Below are 18,776 nucleotides of genomic sequence, written 5' to 3'. Positions count from 1 at the left end.
TCACACCAAGAGGCATAGAATTTTCAGAAGAAAGCGGAAGGGTGCATTACAGTAACAAAATGCAGCAATTGCCTTTAGCCTTAGTAATCTTTGGAATACAGAAGCCACCAGAATTTGTAGTTTAGGATTTAAAAGTTCAATATAGTCTTGAATAAGAAAGGTCATTCACTGACTAAAACCAGCTACAATTAAAAAAAAACAAACCTGTTTCTCATTCCACACTATTGATAAATTTATTTTTAGATGTTAAAACACTTTATCTTAAATTCACATTACTTATATTCTCAATAAAAATAAAACGTCAACACACTTTCCAATTTCTGTAAAAATCCACACAACCGTATCACAAAACCTCTGACCTGTTTCTGACATAACTTGTAACCAATTTTGCTGGAATTCCTTATCATAAATAATTTCTGACTTTTTTAAAATATTGTCACATTAGTTGAACAGGTGGGTTTGGGCTATGTGAATCTAAGAAGTGCTGACAATTTGAGTGCATTTTAATTCTTCATCAGGAGTCAGCTGTTAAGTTTCCCCAAAAAGGAATATCCTGTGACTAGCGATAGGAAGGAATTAACCACAAATGCACACAAAGGCTTGAAACACTTCAGTCCATTTAACAGTTTCAGTTTACTCATGGTAGAAGTCAGCAACTCTCATCAGTAGAGGTTTAAAGTTTCCCAGGCCACCAACTAAGCATTGGACCTACTTCTGTTCAGATTCAATTTGTGCCACTCCTGCAGCCATAACGAACTCAAGATCATGTTTTGCCTGTCCTTGTCCCGTCCAGCGACTCCTACAACAAAAGGACTCCATTTTCAGTTTAGCTTCCCCTTTCCTCCCAAGTATTGTAACAGCACCGCACAAGAGGAAATTCAACTCCAAACTACAGATCTGAGTCTAAGATTTCAGCAGGACCTTTTGAATAAACAGAATGACTGATTACAATCTGAAAGGACAAGAGAAATTGTAACATTAGCTTCACCAAGCAAAGGCTGGAGAAAACCAAAATATGAACTGTGTGCTGGAGGTAATTGTAGTAGGTGACTACAAAAATCAGAATAAACTGTGGGACACAGAGGTATTTCAAAATGAAGTCTTTACAGACATTTTTTAAACTTTTACACATATGCCTTGCTGCTAAACTGCTACTAAAGGTAAGAAAAAGTCTAAATGCTTTGGAAAAGTAGGTGCTACTTGAACTGCCTTATCTTCCACAGCTGTTTGTTTTGTCACTCCGAATAGTTTAACAAGAAGGAAAACTGTTGTTTTCAGGGTATAGTAACATACTACTTGGTGCATTAAGGAAAACTCTATTGGAAACACTGCACATTTTTGAAGTCTATAGACTCATCTCACTCAAAAACACTCACTCCTAACCTATTGTTCAGTAGATCATTTCAAGAAGCTTTTCAAGTTAAACAGAAACAAGTACAGTCAGCCCTCCAATGTAATGCACTCCACAAAGCATACTTCAAGGTTCTTTGTAATACAGCAATGGAACAAGGAACAGACCACAGGATTAAAGTTAAGCCAAATGAATGTAAACAGCTACAACTACTGACTTAACCTGAATTGCATTGACCTACTTGGGCAGAAAATGTTTGTCAAGTCTGACATAAGCTTAAAGTCCTGATCCTCCTGTTTAGGCCTTCAACAGCTGTTTATTCAAGATTCCAGGTGTGTGCTTGCTCTCACTCTTCCTCCAGCTCCAGTCACCTGAACACACAAACAGCACACATGGTACTGCATTTCTCTCAGAAGATGCACTGAAGCTTACAGCACTCCACAAGTGTATTAACAGTGACAACCTGTCCTGGTTTAGGCTGGGATAGAGTTAATTTTCTTCTTAGTAGCTGGTATAGTGCTGTGTTTTGGATTTAGCATGAGAATAATGTGATAACACACTGATGGTTTAGTCTAAGCAGTCCTTATCCTAAGTCAAGGACTTTTCAGCTTCCCATGCTCTGCCAGCAAGAAGGTGCAGAAGAAGCTGGGAGGGGGCACAGCCAGGACAGCTGACCCAGACTGGCCAAAGGGCTATGCCATACCATATGACATCATGCTCAGTGTATAAACTGGGGGGAGGTGGCCGGGGGGCAGCAATGGCTGCTCAGGGACGGGCTGGGCATTGGTCAGTGGGTGTTGAGCAGTTACATCACTTGTTTTTCCTAGGTTTTGTTTCTCTCCCTCTTTTTGTTGTTTTCATCACAATTTTTTATTATTATCTTATTTTATTTCAATCATTAAACTGTTCTTATCTCAACCCATGAGTTTTCTCACTTTTACCCTTCAGATTCTCTCCCCCATCTCACCAGAGGAGGGGAGGGTGAGTGAGCACTTCTATGGTGCTTCATTGCCAGATGGGGTTAAACCACGACACAAGCACATCAGTGCAGATTTCACGATCAAATTACTTTAATCTTGGTAGTTACACAAGAGAATAATTTTTGGACCAACCTTGCTGAATGTCTACTGAACCTTTGACTTTTTTTTTTTTTTTTAACAGAGACAGTTCACAGGAACTTAAAGTAAAAAATAATAAAACAACACAGAGTTTTGTTGGTTGTCCACCCAGGAAAAATAACACTTTTATTTTTTCTCCTTCTTTGCACTGGGATACATTCCTTTCTCAGTCTATGTTTTCTTCTGTACTGGATTTGTTTTTCTCATCTGAAATTCTATCTACCCTCTTCACACGACAGCAAGGATCGAATGCTGAAATGAATATTTTCTATATACCAGTTCTATATGCCAGACCTGTTTTCAGGTATGTTGATAATGACTTTAAAATTCATTATCTTTTATTACAAAGCAAAGCGAAGAATCCTATGTATTTCCTGGATGGAACTTCTAATGCACAGCTTAACACCACATCCTGACTCAGTTCTCCTTACTGCTTAAAATCTGGGCAACCAAAAAATATTTGCAAAGCTGAGCCTCCCAGGCTTCAGAAGCAGTTTCTTCTTCAGTCTCCCACCTGTGACACCACAAACATGTTCTGAATGCCTACTTCAAAACAGAGAAATAAAGAGTTCACCGTTTCCACTCAAGATAGCTAGCAGTGTAGTTTGCCATACTGGGGTGAAACCTAGAGTACAGTTTCTGAAATCTAAAAGCGTAGATCTATACCCACGAAGTACTAAAGCAGCCCTATACCCTCAGAGAGCAAGTCCTCAGCTGTGCTCTTTATTTAGGGCTATGCTCCTGATTCTCCAATAGTTGTCATGATGGTCACCACAGACCCAGCTTCAGTGTTCACATCCTAGAAGGCCCTCTGGGCCACCAACTGGCCTTTCTTAATTATCCTACAAAAACTCCCTGCTGAGAGACAGAAAAGCTGTCTCACCGCCCTAGTTTAGTGACTCCGTCACTAATAAAGACTATCTGTTGGTCACCTGCACAAAATTATTTTCCCCCCACTTCCCACCTCAAATACATGGGATCTTTGGCATTTGCATACCTACAACCATTTTCAATCCAGTCATTCATGTTACAACAGCTTTGAATTGAGAACAAGCACAGAAACACTCCCTTCTCTTAAAAGAATTTGCTAGTATGTAATTTCACAGTAAGTTTTAATGTAGCCAGTATCTCCCATAAAACTTTTGTTAAGAAATGCTCTTATTTGTAAAACGAAAAAGCCTCCATGGATGAGAGGCTGATGAGATGATAAATACCTCCAGTGGAATTCTCTGATTAGCCCATCTTTGCAAAAGTCTCATGAGATTTTAAGCACCTGACATTATTACCTGTTCAGAAGACGTTAGTCTGTCAGGTATAAAGAGTCTGTTCATTACTGATGGACAGTATTAATAATCAGTTGCTGCTCAGCCCCCAGAACCAGCTCCTCTTCATATTCCTAAGCAGATGAACAGAAGTGCTGCTAAGAAAATAGCCTCTTAAGTGCTCTGAAAATCCATTTTCCAAACCAGCAAGGTGCTGCTAGATGCTGCATCATCAGAAAAAATGAAGAACTAAAACTTGTTATGTGTCAGTCCAGTGATACTGTCTACAACATTTTTAAAAAAACCCTAAATTATTTCAATAATTTCAGAGAGCAGCATTAACTGCTAACAAAAATCTGACTACCTGATTGACAATGACAAGAACAGATATCTATGGCAGCAGCATAAGATGCAGCTTGAGTGGTGGAACTAGACAGTTTCTGATACTAGTAGTTGATCAGAGCAGCATGGCATGCTTTTTTCGCAGTATGCAGTGATAAGATCTCAACAAAACAATAGCTGCCAGTCTGTTGCTTACCATTAGAGGTCCGCTATATGCAAACTGGTGATTACATCTCAAGAGGTTGTATGTATACCTTTATGAGTGAATGAACACTAGCTCTGCCCCAATTCTGTGCACCCTATAAGTATCCCATCAACTGTAGATTTCAAAACAATTAATATTGCTTCTCTACCCACACCAATAAGTTTGGTGTTGCTTGTTTGTTAGACACTGCATAAAATGGTCTCACTCTGAGGAGCCTGAGATGGCTTAGTGACCTGTCAAAGTTCCACTAAAAGATGTCATAAGCAAAGCATATCAGCTTAACCCAATGTCCAACATACAGAAAATCCTCTATCCTTCCTCTGACAGCGATGGCCATGAAAGAACCCGGCAGTCCCCTTATAGTACACTCTTAAAGGTCTCGGCTCCTGAGAGGAGTGCCTACAGCTCCGCCCATTCCCATGCTACAACTATTTTAAGTCTGTCCAGTACAAATTAGGTGAAGAGTACTGCTTTATCACAGACTGGCTGGGAGAAAGGGGAAAGAAGAGAAGCTTCTCTGGAGGGCCTAACAGACCCACAGAAACAGGAGGTGCCAGGGAATAGAGGCTTGCTCACTGGCGAGACTAAAGTAAGACAGATATGAATCAGTGATGCTCAATACAAACAGACATCTGATATTCACCGAGTCTGTATCATGCACCTGTTTTTCAGAAAAGGAACTGCTGTCTGTGCACATATTTCACAGGAATTAGTGAGCTACAGAGGGACCAGCCTGCAAAACTCGTTGCCACAATGAACAGCTTTGTACAAGGGTATTTAACAGAGAATACTCATTTCAAGCAGATTTATATAACCTGTAAGAGTCAAATGTTAAGAATTAGAAAAGCTGTAGAGATGTGTAAAAAAAACCACTTTTGGAACATGTAATCCTTTTTAGTCTGAAAAAGCATAAGGCATACAAGTGACAAACATTTCTGCAAATTTTAACATTATCCTGATCACAAGCCAACTAAGACACCTTGACATAAAGGACAAGTCAAATACTCAACGTTTTTAAAACAAAACCTGTTTCTCTTCATGAAAGGAAATGCTTAATAATTTAGTTTGTGGTGACCAGAAGGTAACAAACCACAGTAAAATGTGATACTCCTTTACTTCCAGTATCACTTTCAGAAAGCAACCAATAACAGTGTGGGGGGAGCCTCTTTTATAATGAAATACAAATCAGGTTTAGTACAAGAACTGAAACATGCTTTCCTAGTCTTTTACCACAAATGTTGTTTCTGCAGCTACGGTCTTAAGCAGATCAAATCACAGTTTATATAACTTAGAGTAGGCTAAATGTGGCCCATAACAAAACATGCACTATTTCAGCCAGTGCTAAAGCTCAAAAGCTTATTGCACATAAACATTTCAAGTTACTTGAACAACTCATTTCCAGCAGCAACAGAACAACATACGCCTGTTGCCTTTAGCAAAAGAAAATAGAAATGAGGTCAAGTGTAAAAATAGAGGATGGTTACATTCCTGACACTTGAAACCTCATCTTAGAGGTATGCATTTACTGCAGTCTCTACAAAAAAAAACCCAGACCCAAATAAAAAACAAAAATATCAATCAACTTTGTCAAGCTCCAAGTGCACTAAAGCCTTTGCATTTTCTGATCTTTAGAAATGTATCTAAAAGCATCAAAAGAGCATGCAATAATTACAGCATAAACAACTTTTCATACTGTATGACTAAAATGTTTACTTTCACAGCCTGAGAATCTCAACTTTTATTTATTATGTTTCCCCTTCTTATGAGATGCTAAATAAATTAAAAATTCAAGTCCTGATCCTGTTTACTAGATTCTTAAAATAGTCCAGTGCAATACAACAGTATGTTTTGAGAAGTTACTTTATTACTTAGGCCTATAATCTTCAAGAAGGATGAATGAGTAAGGCCTACTGTTTCCTGCTTCTCTTCCTCAGAACCATGATACAAAATTCTTTCACCGATGCAATCTTCCAGAAGCATCACACTGGATTCACCATTTTTTAAGTGTAACTTGTTTACTAAGACACATGCACACTAACAGTTACTTCTAATTTATCTTGTCAAAGAAAGTGATGGATATCTGCTTGCACATAACTTTCTTCTTTTTAATCCCCAAATCCTGCATATCTCCAAGCGCCTCACACTTTAAGGCCCATATCATAATCTGCCTCATTCCCCAGACATACCATAAACAACATACTCTAAAATGACGTGACCTTGTCCATAAACCCCTATTTCTTAAGATATCCAATGTCTACTTTATATAAAGCAGAGATTAACTATCCCTTAATGGTTCTTACCAAAGGAAAGTGATGATTTATCAAAACTTTCAAAATGTACAAATCAAGTATGAGCTAAATATATTTTAAAAATCTGCCAAAGCCTCTACACAAATGCAAGTCATCCAGAAAAAAAAAAAGCAGCTTCTTATTTTACAATTTAAAAGGTACAGAATTAGTACTGTTACCAAAGCCTGTTCCACAAAGTCTCATGCAATCATTCTAGCATTCTCCCTGTTCCTGTTGCTATTGAAATACCCTACACTTTGAGGCAACATTTCAAAGTATTGCTTTTGTAACAGCAACTGTTACTGTTAGTGGCCAGCCACTAACTTCTACCATAAATTTTCAACTGTGCTTGCAAATGGTAAACAGATTATTTGGCAGCACATACCAAAATTAATGCTGTTAGGTTATGCAATAAAAAGCTATTCTGCACACAGACGAAGTAGCAGAGAGGCACACTTGCAGGTGGGGGAACCCACCTAAATACCCTGACACAGCTGCTCCCAGGGCTATCACAGGAGAACCATAGCTCTCCCCACGTCCCCACCACCACTGGGCCTCACCAGGGCACTTCTCAGATTGAGAGGTGTGCCTGCTTACAGGGCTACCAGATTTATCATGGCATGCAGGGGAAAGGCACTTGGGGATTGCACAAGTTCTGTTATGGGAAATGTAAGGGGGGAACCAAAGGTGGGGGAAAGGGAGGGGTCAAAGTGGCTTGGGGATGAACAAGCACAGGAAAACTGAGGGCTATGGTTACAAGAGGGACAGGACACCTGTGAACAGGTTGCAGGTCAGCATGCATATCTAGCTGTGCTCTCCCCCAAATCATGGCTGTCTGTCCTGTCTGCTCATTAATCTCCTTTTGTAACTCTTCCTGCGGCTCTATCCAGTGTGCACGTGTGTCTACGTGATGAGTGGTGTCAGACCATTGGTCACAGAGGCTTGTGGATCTGTGGTGCCAGCAAAGGAGGGGGCGAGCTTTTGCAGCTCAGGGTATAATCACAGGGAGTACCAAGCTGGACTGGCCAGGAAGCTGCCAGAGTGACCTGGGAAACAGGGACGGGGTAGACTGTCCAAGTGAGGCAACTGAAGGAGCTGGCTGCTAGAGGAAAAAGGGGGTCCAAGTGGGCTGTTGGAGAACCTGCGGTGTTTGGGCGGGGTGGCTGGGTGTGAGTGTGTGTGTGCAAGAAGCAATGGGGGATAAATGGACCCAAGGGCCAGTTTCAGGGTAGAACAGGTGTCTAAACCCAGTAACTGGAAGGGATCCACACACGCATGTGTTTGCCACTAGCAGACATTCAGCTTGACCATCCAGAAAGGGCAACAGGATAAGGCCACTGGCACTGTCTGTGCTTGCATTAGTGCTGTGTTTTCTGCATTAATTTGGTGGCCAGCTATGTTTTTATACATATGTGCTGAATACATGTCTGTGTGCCACTGAGAATATGTGCTTAGCCTCACTGATGGCTGGGCCCGAGGCCATGCATGCCTGAACTAAGAACTAGAAATACTTGGAAAAAAACCCTTCTTATAGGCCTTCTTTAAAAGCCAGAACCAAAATATATAAGCACATTTTAACCTGAAAATGTTTCTGCACTGTTGTTTTTCTCTGTCTCCAGGTGTGAATCAAGTACTATTAGAAATATGGCTCCAAAGTTATGATTTACTTACAGTACAAACAACAGCAGATGTGGTCTGGAGGGGATTTGGAGCATTTGGGAAAGCTTCAATGACTATTTCAAGATATTCATACAAATATTTCATGAAGAAATGTAAGTTGAGAACCTTTTATCATTGCTTGATGTAGAAGCCGTGCACTTGCACAGCTTAAGTGTATCTTCATGCCCATAATCCTACCCCATCAGGGTTTTTTCAGTCATACAATGCAAGTGGTTTTCACCTGAGAAGTGTAGTTTACAGATATAACACAAGAGGCTGCTACAGTCACATAACCTGCCTTAGTTACATCATGAACAACTCCAGTTTATCCAGAGCATCCCAGAATGGCGAAGTCAAATCCTACACCGACTTAGTTTCTGACAACTAAGTTACTCCAGAAAACATCACAGAATCTCAGGAAATTCGGCAGTAATGAGTCTTAGTCATAATGAATGCAGAATTAACTGAAGTAAATAAGCAGAGACTAAGGCCTATGGGATTTATAATGTTGCAACTGTCAGCTCAGCAGAAGTTATAAACTCAGCAACTCTACTTTTCTGTGTCCTTCCAGTTTCACTGACCTCCTGACTGCAGTAATGCCAAATTTAGAGTTACCTGAAGGAAGAACACAGCGAAGCTTAAGAAACTGGACAGCAGGTGACTACACTGAATGGAAACAAAACCACAGTTCACTCTCAAAAGGGTAAAGGGGAGAGTTTTGCAAATAAACAGCAGGATCACATGGCCCAGCAGAAGAGCCAGCAAAACCCCACCTGCCAGAATCCAACAGGAACAACAAGACTAAACAAGAACTTTATGGGTATCAGGCAAAGATTTTCAGATGGAAATCAAATCCTTTAATGACAAACTGATGCCCTAGTAGAAACACTCACAGCATTCCTAATTACTTGAAATTATCAGTACTGCAGGAACATTAACCTTTTGCTTTGTTTGCTGAAGTTAAGCATCTCCTTTAGTGAACTTCAGAGTTCATTCTTTCAGCAATGCTAACTTGCATACATTTTAGCCATACCTATCAAGCAGAAACAATTGTGTTGAAAATATGATTACCAGGATAGTAGCTCCAACTCTCTTTATCTTTTTTTAATTTCAATATATAGACCATTATATAGCACAGTGGTCCTGACTGGGTTGAGTAGTATTACTTGGCTTTTTCTTTCAAATATTTGTCAAGAAAACCACATGGTAATTCCTGAATATCCCCTGAAAACATTTGCTACAGAAATAACACCAATAAATTCTCAGAATAGTAACCACTTCTCATTTTCTCCCAACCACATGGTCTTAATTCCTCTTTCAATGTTAAAACAACCATTTATAGGAATCAAGCCTTTCATTTGGGACAGGGACACCACAGGCGTATCAACTGCGGGATGTGATTCACTAGCTGACTATTACCACAAAAAAATTCCAATGACTATCACTTCACTTACAGAAGCCATGCATTGATGCAGGTATCTCTTTTTTGAGAAGCAGCTTTTTTTGTCATTTTTAAAAAAAAGCATGAACAAAGAATTAAGACGTGTCATCTCCGAGATGTTCTTTCAAGTTTAGTTCCCTTTGACTCCTGAAGAGAACAGGAACTGATAGCAAATGCTATTTATTTTGCTTGAAGGATAGTACCAATACACATACTTTGAATAGTTACATTCAGGAGTGTGTGTATTTTGTGTTTACTATATTACTGCATACTGCCTTTCACTACTTCTTAAACTACTGTAAGAACTTTGATTTGTCTCTAACTCCTACCGCTAAATCTATAAAAACATTTGTAGACATCAGCTGGAAAAAAAAAAAAAAAAAAGAAAAAATCTTCCCAATGACAGTCAGATGCCTCCTGGTGGAACATTATCCAGTACCACAAAGTTGTTGTTATTCATCCTGAAACTAGGTTTCAAGATTGCTTAATTTGCCATTAGAAATATGCACCTATCATTTAGGACTTTAACAAGCCAATTGCTAAAAAATAGGAAGAAATAATCATGATTACTGACAGCTTTAATAAGCATCTATTTAGAAACCATGCAAAGAAAAGTTTTTCTAATAGTAACAGCAAGCCTTTGATACCTGCTATGTAATTCAGGTGCTTAAACGCAGACCTCCAGTGCTATTTTAGGTGCCCATGATAACTGTAAGCTACTTGGCCTATGATATGGCAACAATTAGTGTTAAGTAACACAACAGAAAACTCTTCTGCCCACATCCTGTCCTTGCTTCCCCGCAAATAAGCAAGAAGAGCTGCTGTTGTGTGATTTAAGACTCTTAGACAGAACACAAACTGCATAAAGCTGAGGGATGCGTCCTTTGAAAGGAACACAACGGTTGGGACTAGAAAAGCAACCAGATAAAAGTTAAGGCATCATTGGCCAAAAGACTGTTAAGAGAAGAGACCAAAAGAACGAACCTGAAGACACCCTGACTTGTAACCAGAACTGAATGTGCAGTCTGTCCTCATGACGCTCTAAAAACTCTCAGGACAGAGATCCTGTTCACAGTCACTATGCTGCTGCACAACTGGTTAGTTGTGCACATATTCTTTGTACACATGTGTGTATAAACACACACCATCTCCAGTAAAACATGCATGTTAGCAGCCAAGACAAAGGCTGTCCCTTCTCTAACCGCTCAGCTGCCTCTACTTAGATCTATCCTGCCTGGTACCTTTCCGCCCCCTGTGTCCCGTCCCGTCCCCCCTCCCCCGTCCCCCCCCCCTTTTTTTTTTTAACTTCAGAAGAATGCAGCCTTTCAGTAAATCTTATCTTGCATCTAACAGCTCCCATGCTGACAACTCAGATGCCCTATAGCACCTTCATGTAAGTGTCCTTCACATAAGATTCTAAACACCCCATGTCGCTATCAAACCACTTGCACTATTAGTGTTTTTAATTAGTTTTTAAACCTAATTTTAAGTTTTTGTTGGCAAGTTCTGGATTGTTTCCTCAAACAAGTTTTTAAAACATTAATTCCATTTGTCTTCTTTTACATCTTAGAAACACTGCAAATCCAAATTCAGCATTTATTTTGCAACTGTATGCTGAGCAAATGCTACTTTGAGAATATTTGGAGTGAAATGCAATACTTGAGAGAAATTCTAAGCCTCAGTATCTTACATCACCTTAACAACACTCACAGTATGTTAAACCTCCAACTCCATGCAACTCTTAGAACTCAGCATTCTGCACTTGTAACAAACTAAATCTTTACATCCTTTCTTTGCTAAACACTATACAAAAAGCCAGAACTCCAAAATTAGCCTTCATTAAGTGCACCTTCTAAGCAGTGGGCTCCAAGTCTTTTTCTGCCTCTAACCAGAGGAGAAGTTTACTCCTGCTCCATGGTCACCTCCCCACCCTAGAACTCCTCCATGTGAGAACACATCAGAATCTGTAGCCTGAGAGTTACCATGGTGACTCCTGATGTCACCTCTAAACTATTTTAGGGCTGTGCAGTTTGGGGTTTTGTCTTTTTGTTTGTTTTTGTTCTGTTGTTGGTTTGTTTGGGGTTTTTTTTGTTTCTTTTTTTTTTAAAAAAAAAAAACGCTCTATGGTGACTTCTAAACTAGCGTTTTCTCCTCACAATGAAGGACAACTTACATTTTTGTGCTTCAATTTAAAGGACTGATAAAATTTGTGGAGAAATAAGTCACATACCAACTGCAGTCACAACGTACAAGTGATGGACACTACAGTTGCTCTCTAGATACAACTTCTAATACTTCTTGCTTTCAGAAATAAGTTTCTTAGGACTAACTGCCATTTTCAAAGACATCTTTACTTTCAGTTTATTTTTACTTCTTACTTTCAACGTTTCCAGTAAGCTTCTGATCACAAGCACATTTAACAAGAATCCACACACATACATTCATCAGAATTTCAAGCTCCTTGGGTTTAGTTAACATCACTGCCAACTTTGCAGTAGCAACACTAACTCTGAAACATGAAGTTGGCATGATGTACCAGGACAAAAATGACAGAGAACTAACACTACTGTTCTGAATTGCAGCCAGCTAATCTTTCAGTCCTGCAAAAAATTATATTCAGGATCTGTAGCAGCTTAGGATGCTATCATTTCTTCAAGGCCCAGAAGTCCAGCCCAATTTTCTTAAACAACATAGCAGCAGCAACTGCTTTAAGAACTTGCATTAAGCAAGCCTGAAGGCTCTCATTAACACCCAGTGCACACAAATAAGTCCCAAAGGAGCTGAAGCACAGTAGTTATTTCCTGATGTTTTAATGTAATTATGCCCATAATATTTAATATAAACTACTTGACTTTACTCCCTAGAACTCCATAAAAGAAAAGTGGAACAGTGCGATCACAGTTCTGCAAAGCAGATATATTAAAAGAATTCTCTATTCAAACAAAAAAAATCCACACTCGTTGGTTGGAGAAGATGAAGCATACAGATCAACTGCTGACCCTACCGGAAGATTCCTGGAGTGCCTTAGGCCAGTCACATACCTGACTATCCATTTGCAAAACAAGATGGCACATATCTTCCCACTTTTGCTTTGAGGAATTTACATTTTAAGTAAGTAAAATAAATTAGATAATATTCAATGATGTTTGCATTCAAGAGTGCCAAGTGCTGCAAGCACTTTTCTTACACAGAGAGCTAATTAATGATCAGCTACAGAGCATAACTTTCAGTTCAGCAGGGTAAAACAGCAGATCTCTGTGACGTTCCTGATGAAAATGGGAACAAAGCAGGAAATCAAAAGAACAGGTATGTGTAAAGACATTTCTCATCCAGAAACAATGACTGTATTCTCAGTTGTTTCGCACCATGCACTGAAGACTGGGATGAGCATTCCCATACTGCCTATTTCAGAATTGCTTTTAATGTATTTGTTTTGAGGAACTCTTAAAACTCCTGGCATAAACCTTTCTGGAGCACTGCATGGAAAAATTATCTTGCCTATATTGAGTTTTGGGAGTATCTTTGGGGGGGGGGGGGGGGGGGGGGGGAACAGTATTACTAACCATGTCTTGCAGTAGGAACTTCAAATTTGATTTTTGTGTTACTGTTTCGTCTTTCAAGTTTGCCTAAAAAAAGCTCACAGGCAACACACTCCTTAGAGACTTCCACCTGCACTGGTATCATGCCTAAGCCTACCCTGAGCTTCAGAATACACACCATCTCAAAGCAACTGCGCTTCAAGTTTACGGAAACACAGCCAAGTGACTGCTCTGGTATGGTCTGTCACAGGCACGGAAAACTACAATACATTTCTGGCAGTTAGGTTCTATTCTTAGTCTCCTACTAGGCAGAAGCCTCTTCAAAAGAAGCTGCTGCAGCTCAGGGCAGTCACTGACAAGCAAACAGAAGACTGAACAATAAAAATCACCAAATTGTCAAGATTAGGACTATAAAAATGGCAAGATTTCGTAAATTTGTAGAGTACTGCAAAACTGAAACTGGCTTGTCAAATATCTAAAGCAGGTCACGACACAAAGTCCGAGATTGGAGGAAGAAGACCCAGAGAAAGCCAGTTAGGAGAGGTAGAAAGATTTTTACAAGAATTCTGGAATGAAGACTGGAGATTATGCAGGGCAGGAACCTAATCCTGCACAGACCCAGTGATAACATTTGGCCATCCAGGGCTGTCCAGTATTACATACTTTTTTCCATTTCTGTGATTTCATGACTTTCTCCTCACGGCAGACCTCCCAACAACATCCAATTGTTTTTCGTTGCATTTCTGTGGGACACTGACCGTTGTAAAGAACATCTGGCTAAGCATCCATCTCCAAAGCCCTCATTGTGGCTCTCTGACCTCACTCACGTACTTCTTACATTCCTATCATTACATTTATTCACCCAAAGTCACTTAAAATACCAAAAGATCTTTCACACATTTGTCCACCTACATATCCAAAATATTTTTCAAACTTTCCCAACAAATCAGGCAGGAGTTCTGCAGAAGACAGCTCCATTTATCCAAGCCTGACTCCTTCCAGAGATGGTCTGCCCAGCACCCAGAGTAAGGTAAAGGTCCTGTGGGGAAAAAAATGTATCACACATTATGATTCATATGCAAGAATAATGAATTATGGTTACAAAGGCGTTCTCACAATACACTCTCATCATTTACTAACTTTAAGCATTAGATTTTTGCATCTTAAAAACATTCTCTGTAATACAGAGGGCACACGGTCAAGAGAGACTAGGTATCTTCGTTAATTCCCTGAAGTGATGACTATCCTTACCTGTGTCTCTTTTTTGTGTGTGTCTCAAAGTTTACTGCTCATTATCAGAAGAAACCTTACTTCCTTGCTAAAGTCTGCAGTTCAACTGTGCTTGACTTTTACTTGACAGGAGTAAAAAATACCCACTAGGGGAACAGTAGCTACATGGGTACTGGTAAGCATTGCAAGGACACAAGCATTCTCGACACACTGCAGCAGTTCAGCACTCCCATCTCTTCTCTTCTCACAGACCCTGAAGATGTTTTCCTTCGTCTTCCAACAAGAAAAAATTAACAGTCCCCCCTCCTTCCACCACAGTAAGTTTTTCTTTTTTCCCCTTTTGCTGTCAAAGACGACAGAGCTGTACAAAGCAGGCCCAGGCTGCTGACTGCGTATCAAATGAATGCCAAGATTCCTTCCCCCTCCGCCCTCCCTTCCCCTTCCTCCAACTTCATTGCGAGCCGCTGACAACTGCCGAGGCGGGGGGGGGGGGGGGGGGGAGGCGACGACGGAGGAAAGACAAGACCTGCACAGGCACAGAAGAAGGCGGCCCGAGGTTTCGGGCCGAAGAAGAATCACATTAACCGCAGATCGCGGCTCAGCTACAGGCAGGCGCGACCCAGGACGCCTCCCCCGAAGAGATAACAACAAAGAAAAGAGACAGGGGAGGAGGTGGCTGCCCCGGAGCGAGTTCCTGCTCCTCCCCTTACGCTGCTCCCAGCCAAAACAAGAGGCCACAATGTAAACAGACACAAAATGTGCGTTTATGGCAAAGCGGGGGGCAGAGGCAGCCTTCGCCCTCCCTCGCGGCTGCCGCCAGGAACGCTCGCCCACTCCCACCGCCGCCTACCCGCCGCGGCTTACGGGGCGAAAAGCAAAGTTACCGCGCATTTTACACACTTCATTTATGTAAACAAAGTATTTTCCCCTCGCTGCTGCCACACCACCTCCTCTCCCGAAAGAGGCAATACCCTTCCTTAGCCCATAGGTTTTTCTTTGAAACAAAACGAAATGTTGTCTCACGCTCCCTTTTGCCTCTTCCAAAATGCCTCGGCCTTGAAGATGCAGCCCCCAACAAGACCCCGAGCTTACAAGGGGGGGGAAGGGCGGAATATAAACTCCCGTTCCCACTGCATTTCCTCAAAGGTAAAAACCTAGCCGTCACGGAGAGGAGGCAGGCCGCAGAGCCGCTGCGGGGGACGAGCACTGCCCTCACCTTGCCTCTGCCCCCCCTCCGCCCGGATCTCAAGGCTGGAACCTTCTCTCTCGTCCCCGTCCCCTCACACCTGCCCCGGGCCCGCGGCAGCTACACCAAACACCTCTCCTCCCGACGCTTTCTGGGCCAGAGATTATTTATTACGCAGGGGAAGAAAGGACGCGGGGGGTGGCTCGGGCGAAAGAGGAGGAGGAGGAACGGGCTGCCGAGGGCGTACGCACACTCTACCCGTCCCGTCCCTCCCCACCCCGCAGAGGCGAGCGGCAGCAAGCCCTCGCCCTGTCCCGGCTGCGCGAAAACAACCTCCCCCCCCCGCGCCTCAGAAGGGCGCGCGCCTGCGTGCGGGGCCAACGGACAATGGGAACCGGAGCGCCCGGGGAGGCGCGGGGAGGGGGCCGGCGGGCCGCGCTCACCCCCCTCCGCAACTCACCGTCCCGGTTGTTTGACGGCGGCCTCCGCGCCGCGCAACGGGGTACCGCAGTTCTGCCCGCCCCGGCCCCCTCCTTCCCCCCCCCCGCGGGACACTCACCCGTTCTACAGCGGGCCCCGGACCCTGCGCGGGGCGGCAGCGGGGAGACCCGCCTGTGGGGGAACGTAGGCGGGCGAGCGCTCAGCGGGGGCGAGCGCCGAAGGAGCGGGAGCCGGCGCAAGCAGAGGTCGGCGTGCCCCCCGCAGTCACAGTCACCCTCCCCCGGTCCGCGGGTCACCGCCGCCGTTTGTGTTGGTGAGAGACGGCGAGGGGAGGAGGGGCCCCAACAGCTGAGAGGATGTAAACACAGGGTCACGTGACCCTGCCCCCGCAGGCGGCCGAACCCCCTCCGCGCCACGGGGTCGGATGGAGGGGGGGGAGGGAGGCGAGCCGCTCCGCTTCGAGCCGTGATTGGCCGCGCTTTGCCAGCCCGACAGCCAATGGGAGGCCGGCGTTCACGGCCCTCGTCACCAGTCGCCTGGGGACGTGGGGATCCTCGTCCTCGCGGTGGCGCGCGGCTGCAGGCTCCCCCCTCCCCCAGCAGGCTGGAAACCCCCTCCGGGGAGCGGGCCCGGCCGCGACCCCCGTGTCCCCGCCGCCCGTGTCCCCGCCGCCAGTGGCAGGTGGCCGCTTGTCTCCCGTGAGCTGCCGAGGGAAGAAAACAGGACCGGCTACTCGCACTGGAGGGACAGGCGGGGCGAAACAACCCCCCGCGTTGCGGGCGGGGGGCCGGGGCCGGCCGCGGGGGGAGGAGCAGCAGCACCGCCGGAGGCGGAGGAGGACAGGCAGTTTCTCAGGCCCGGTGATTAAAAATGGGGCAAGGTGCCCGGTGCCCATCCGAAATTGCTCTGCTTTCACTGGGCCGCCTAATTTTATGGCGTTTTCGCCTTTCTCCGACGAGCAGGGGTACGGGGGAGGCCGGCATCTTCTCGGATCCCGCCTCTGTCGGGTCTCGCACAAGGGGAGTCGGAAAGTGGCGCTGCCCCCCTCCGGGAGAAGGGACTTTGGGCTCTGATGTTGGCGATGCTGTGAAAGATGAGATAGTTTGAAAAAGTACAGGGAGGAAGCGAGATCCCAGGGAAAGCTCAGAGGAATTTGGGAAAGGAGGAAGTATTGTGGAAGGGAATAGACGGGGGTAGGTGAAGGTCGTGACGGCCTTGGGCCCTGGTGCAGGCTGGTGAAGCCCGAGGTGATCAGAAGTATTGGGTCATTCTGAGCTCTGGTCTCAAGTGAGGTTTCTAGGGCATTACCTGATGTTTGGTTTCAAAGGAGGCTGGAGGAATGACGTGAGATTTGAGGAGTCAGAGAGTGGGGAAAATAGGCTGCTTTTGGTGTTTTCAAGAATTAAAAGTACACAGCTGTCAGGACTTGCACTGGCTTGCCTAATCAGTTTTCCATTGAGGAAAAGAATGAGAAACACCAGAGATCAGTATCAGAAAATGGATGATGCACTTATGGAACAGTAAGTTCATATTCACCAAATGATCAGGCAAAAGATGTGGTGTTTATGGATTTCAGGCTACTGGATATGAAAGCCTGAAGATGTAGAGTGGATGTTACAATAAAAACAGCAATTTAGATAACTTGGTAACAGTTACAGTGATAATCTGGAGCAGTTTAAGCATTGAGAGTTTTGCAAAATGCAGCTGAGAGGCATAAAGTTTTGAGCTTTAGCCAAAGTTTGAGTACTGGTGGAACAGGATTTCTACATAAAAGCCCTGAGAAATGAAGTACACAAAAATGTAGCTGGTAAGAGGCCAGGAGTGAGTATTACTCTGTTGGGGGATAGAATTAGTTAATACCTGCAGCACACAGTGTTTGTAGGTGGCAACAACTGAGGTGGAGATAATTGTAAGCATAAGGGAGAGAGTTTCTGCTAGGCTATGACTGAGAAATAATTCTGCCTTTTGTTAGTTGGACTGAGGGATTCAAATAGTCCTACAAATTGCCATACTGCTACTGCTGTAACTGATGCCCCCTTGCATGAGAGAAATGAAGGGGAGGAGAAACAAATAAATTCCATTTTTATATTGAAATATGCCTTTACCTCAGATAGTAAACGTAAATATTTTTTGCTGCATTAGCTTAAATGTAGAGTGATGCAAACTGCATTCCTTGAATGTAATCCTCTTAACATGGAACTAACAAATAATGCGTAACTGACACTGCTTATGTTTTTGCACATCTCAGTTTAGTTAATGAGAACCATTTAGGTACCATTGCATTTAAGTTGGCGTGATTTGAGTCAGTTTCAACTTTATGTTCTGTGTCGTTGAATAACCATTTTAAAATATTTTCAAATGCTACAGGAAATATATACAAAATAAGTATTTTTCTTGAAAATTTATTTTTAGAGATAGATGCCATTTTGATAATTGAATAAAGTTTAAACTTGTAAAATTTTTGATGGCGCTTTAGCTAACAGTGTTTAAAATATTTTTGATGTTGTACAATACAGTCTAATTTTAATAAAGTTATAACAGTATAACCTTCGGCTGGGGCTGCACGGCTAGAAGGCGCGTCCCCTGGGTGGTGGATAGGGGATCCCTCTCTGGACGGTGCACCGGATAAAATTGAAGAAGGTGCCGCGAACCAACGCAGCCTAAGGGAAGGCCACCCTGACAGAAAAACCACTGGCCCTCCAAGTCATGGGGGT

The 18,776-nt window shown here is 43.2% G+C and overlaps 1 protein-coding gene across 5 annotated transcripts in view; it reads right to left on the bottom strand.

Moving 5' to 3' along the window:
- The window catches only part of PCMTD1 (protein-L-isoaspartate (D-aspartate) O-methyltransferase domain containing 1), a 44,506-nt gene extending 28,081 nt beyond the window's left edge, over positions 1–16,425 (bottom strand). For 2 of the 5 annotated variants that reach the window (XM_082313649.1, XM_082313651.1), the window contains exon 1: positions 16,181–16,313. The gene's annotated coding sequence lies outside the window, so the exon portion shown is untranslated. Of the gene's footprint in view, positions 1–14,117; positions 14,245–16,180 lie in introns of those variants that run through there. The other 3 variants (XM_082313652.1, XM_082313653.1, XM_082313650.1) reach the window with 3 other exon arrangements.
- Between the last annotated feature and the right edge of the window lie 2,351 nt (positions 16,426–18,776).

This window comes from Platalea leucorodia (genome assembly GCF_965183815.1).
Source record: "Platalea leucorodia genome assembly, chromosome: 1".
Taxonomy (NCBI): domain Eukaryota; kingdom Metazoa; phylum Chordata; class Aves; order Pelecaniformes; family Threskiornithidae; genus Platalea; species Platalea leucorodia.
This window is presented reverse-complemented; position numbering and strand designations above follow the sequence as displayed.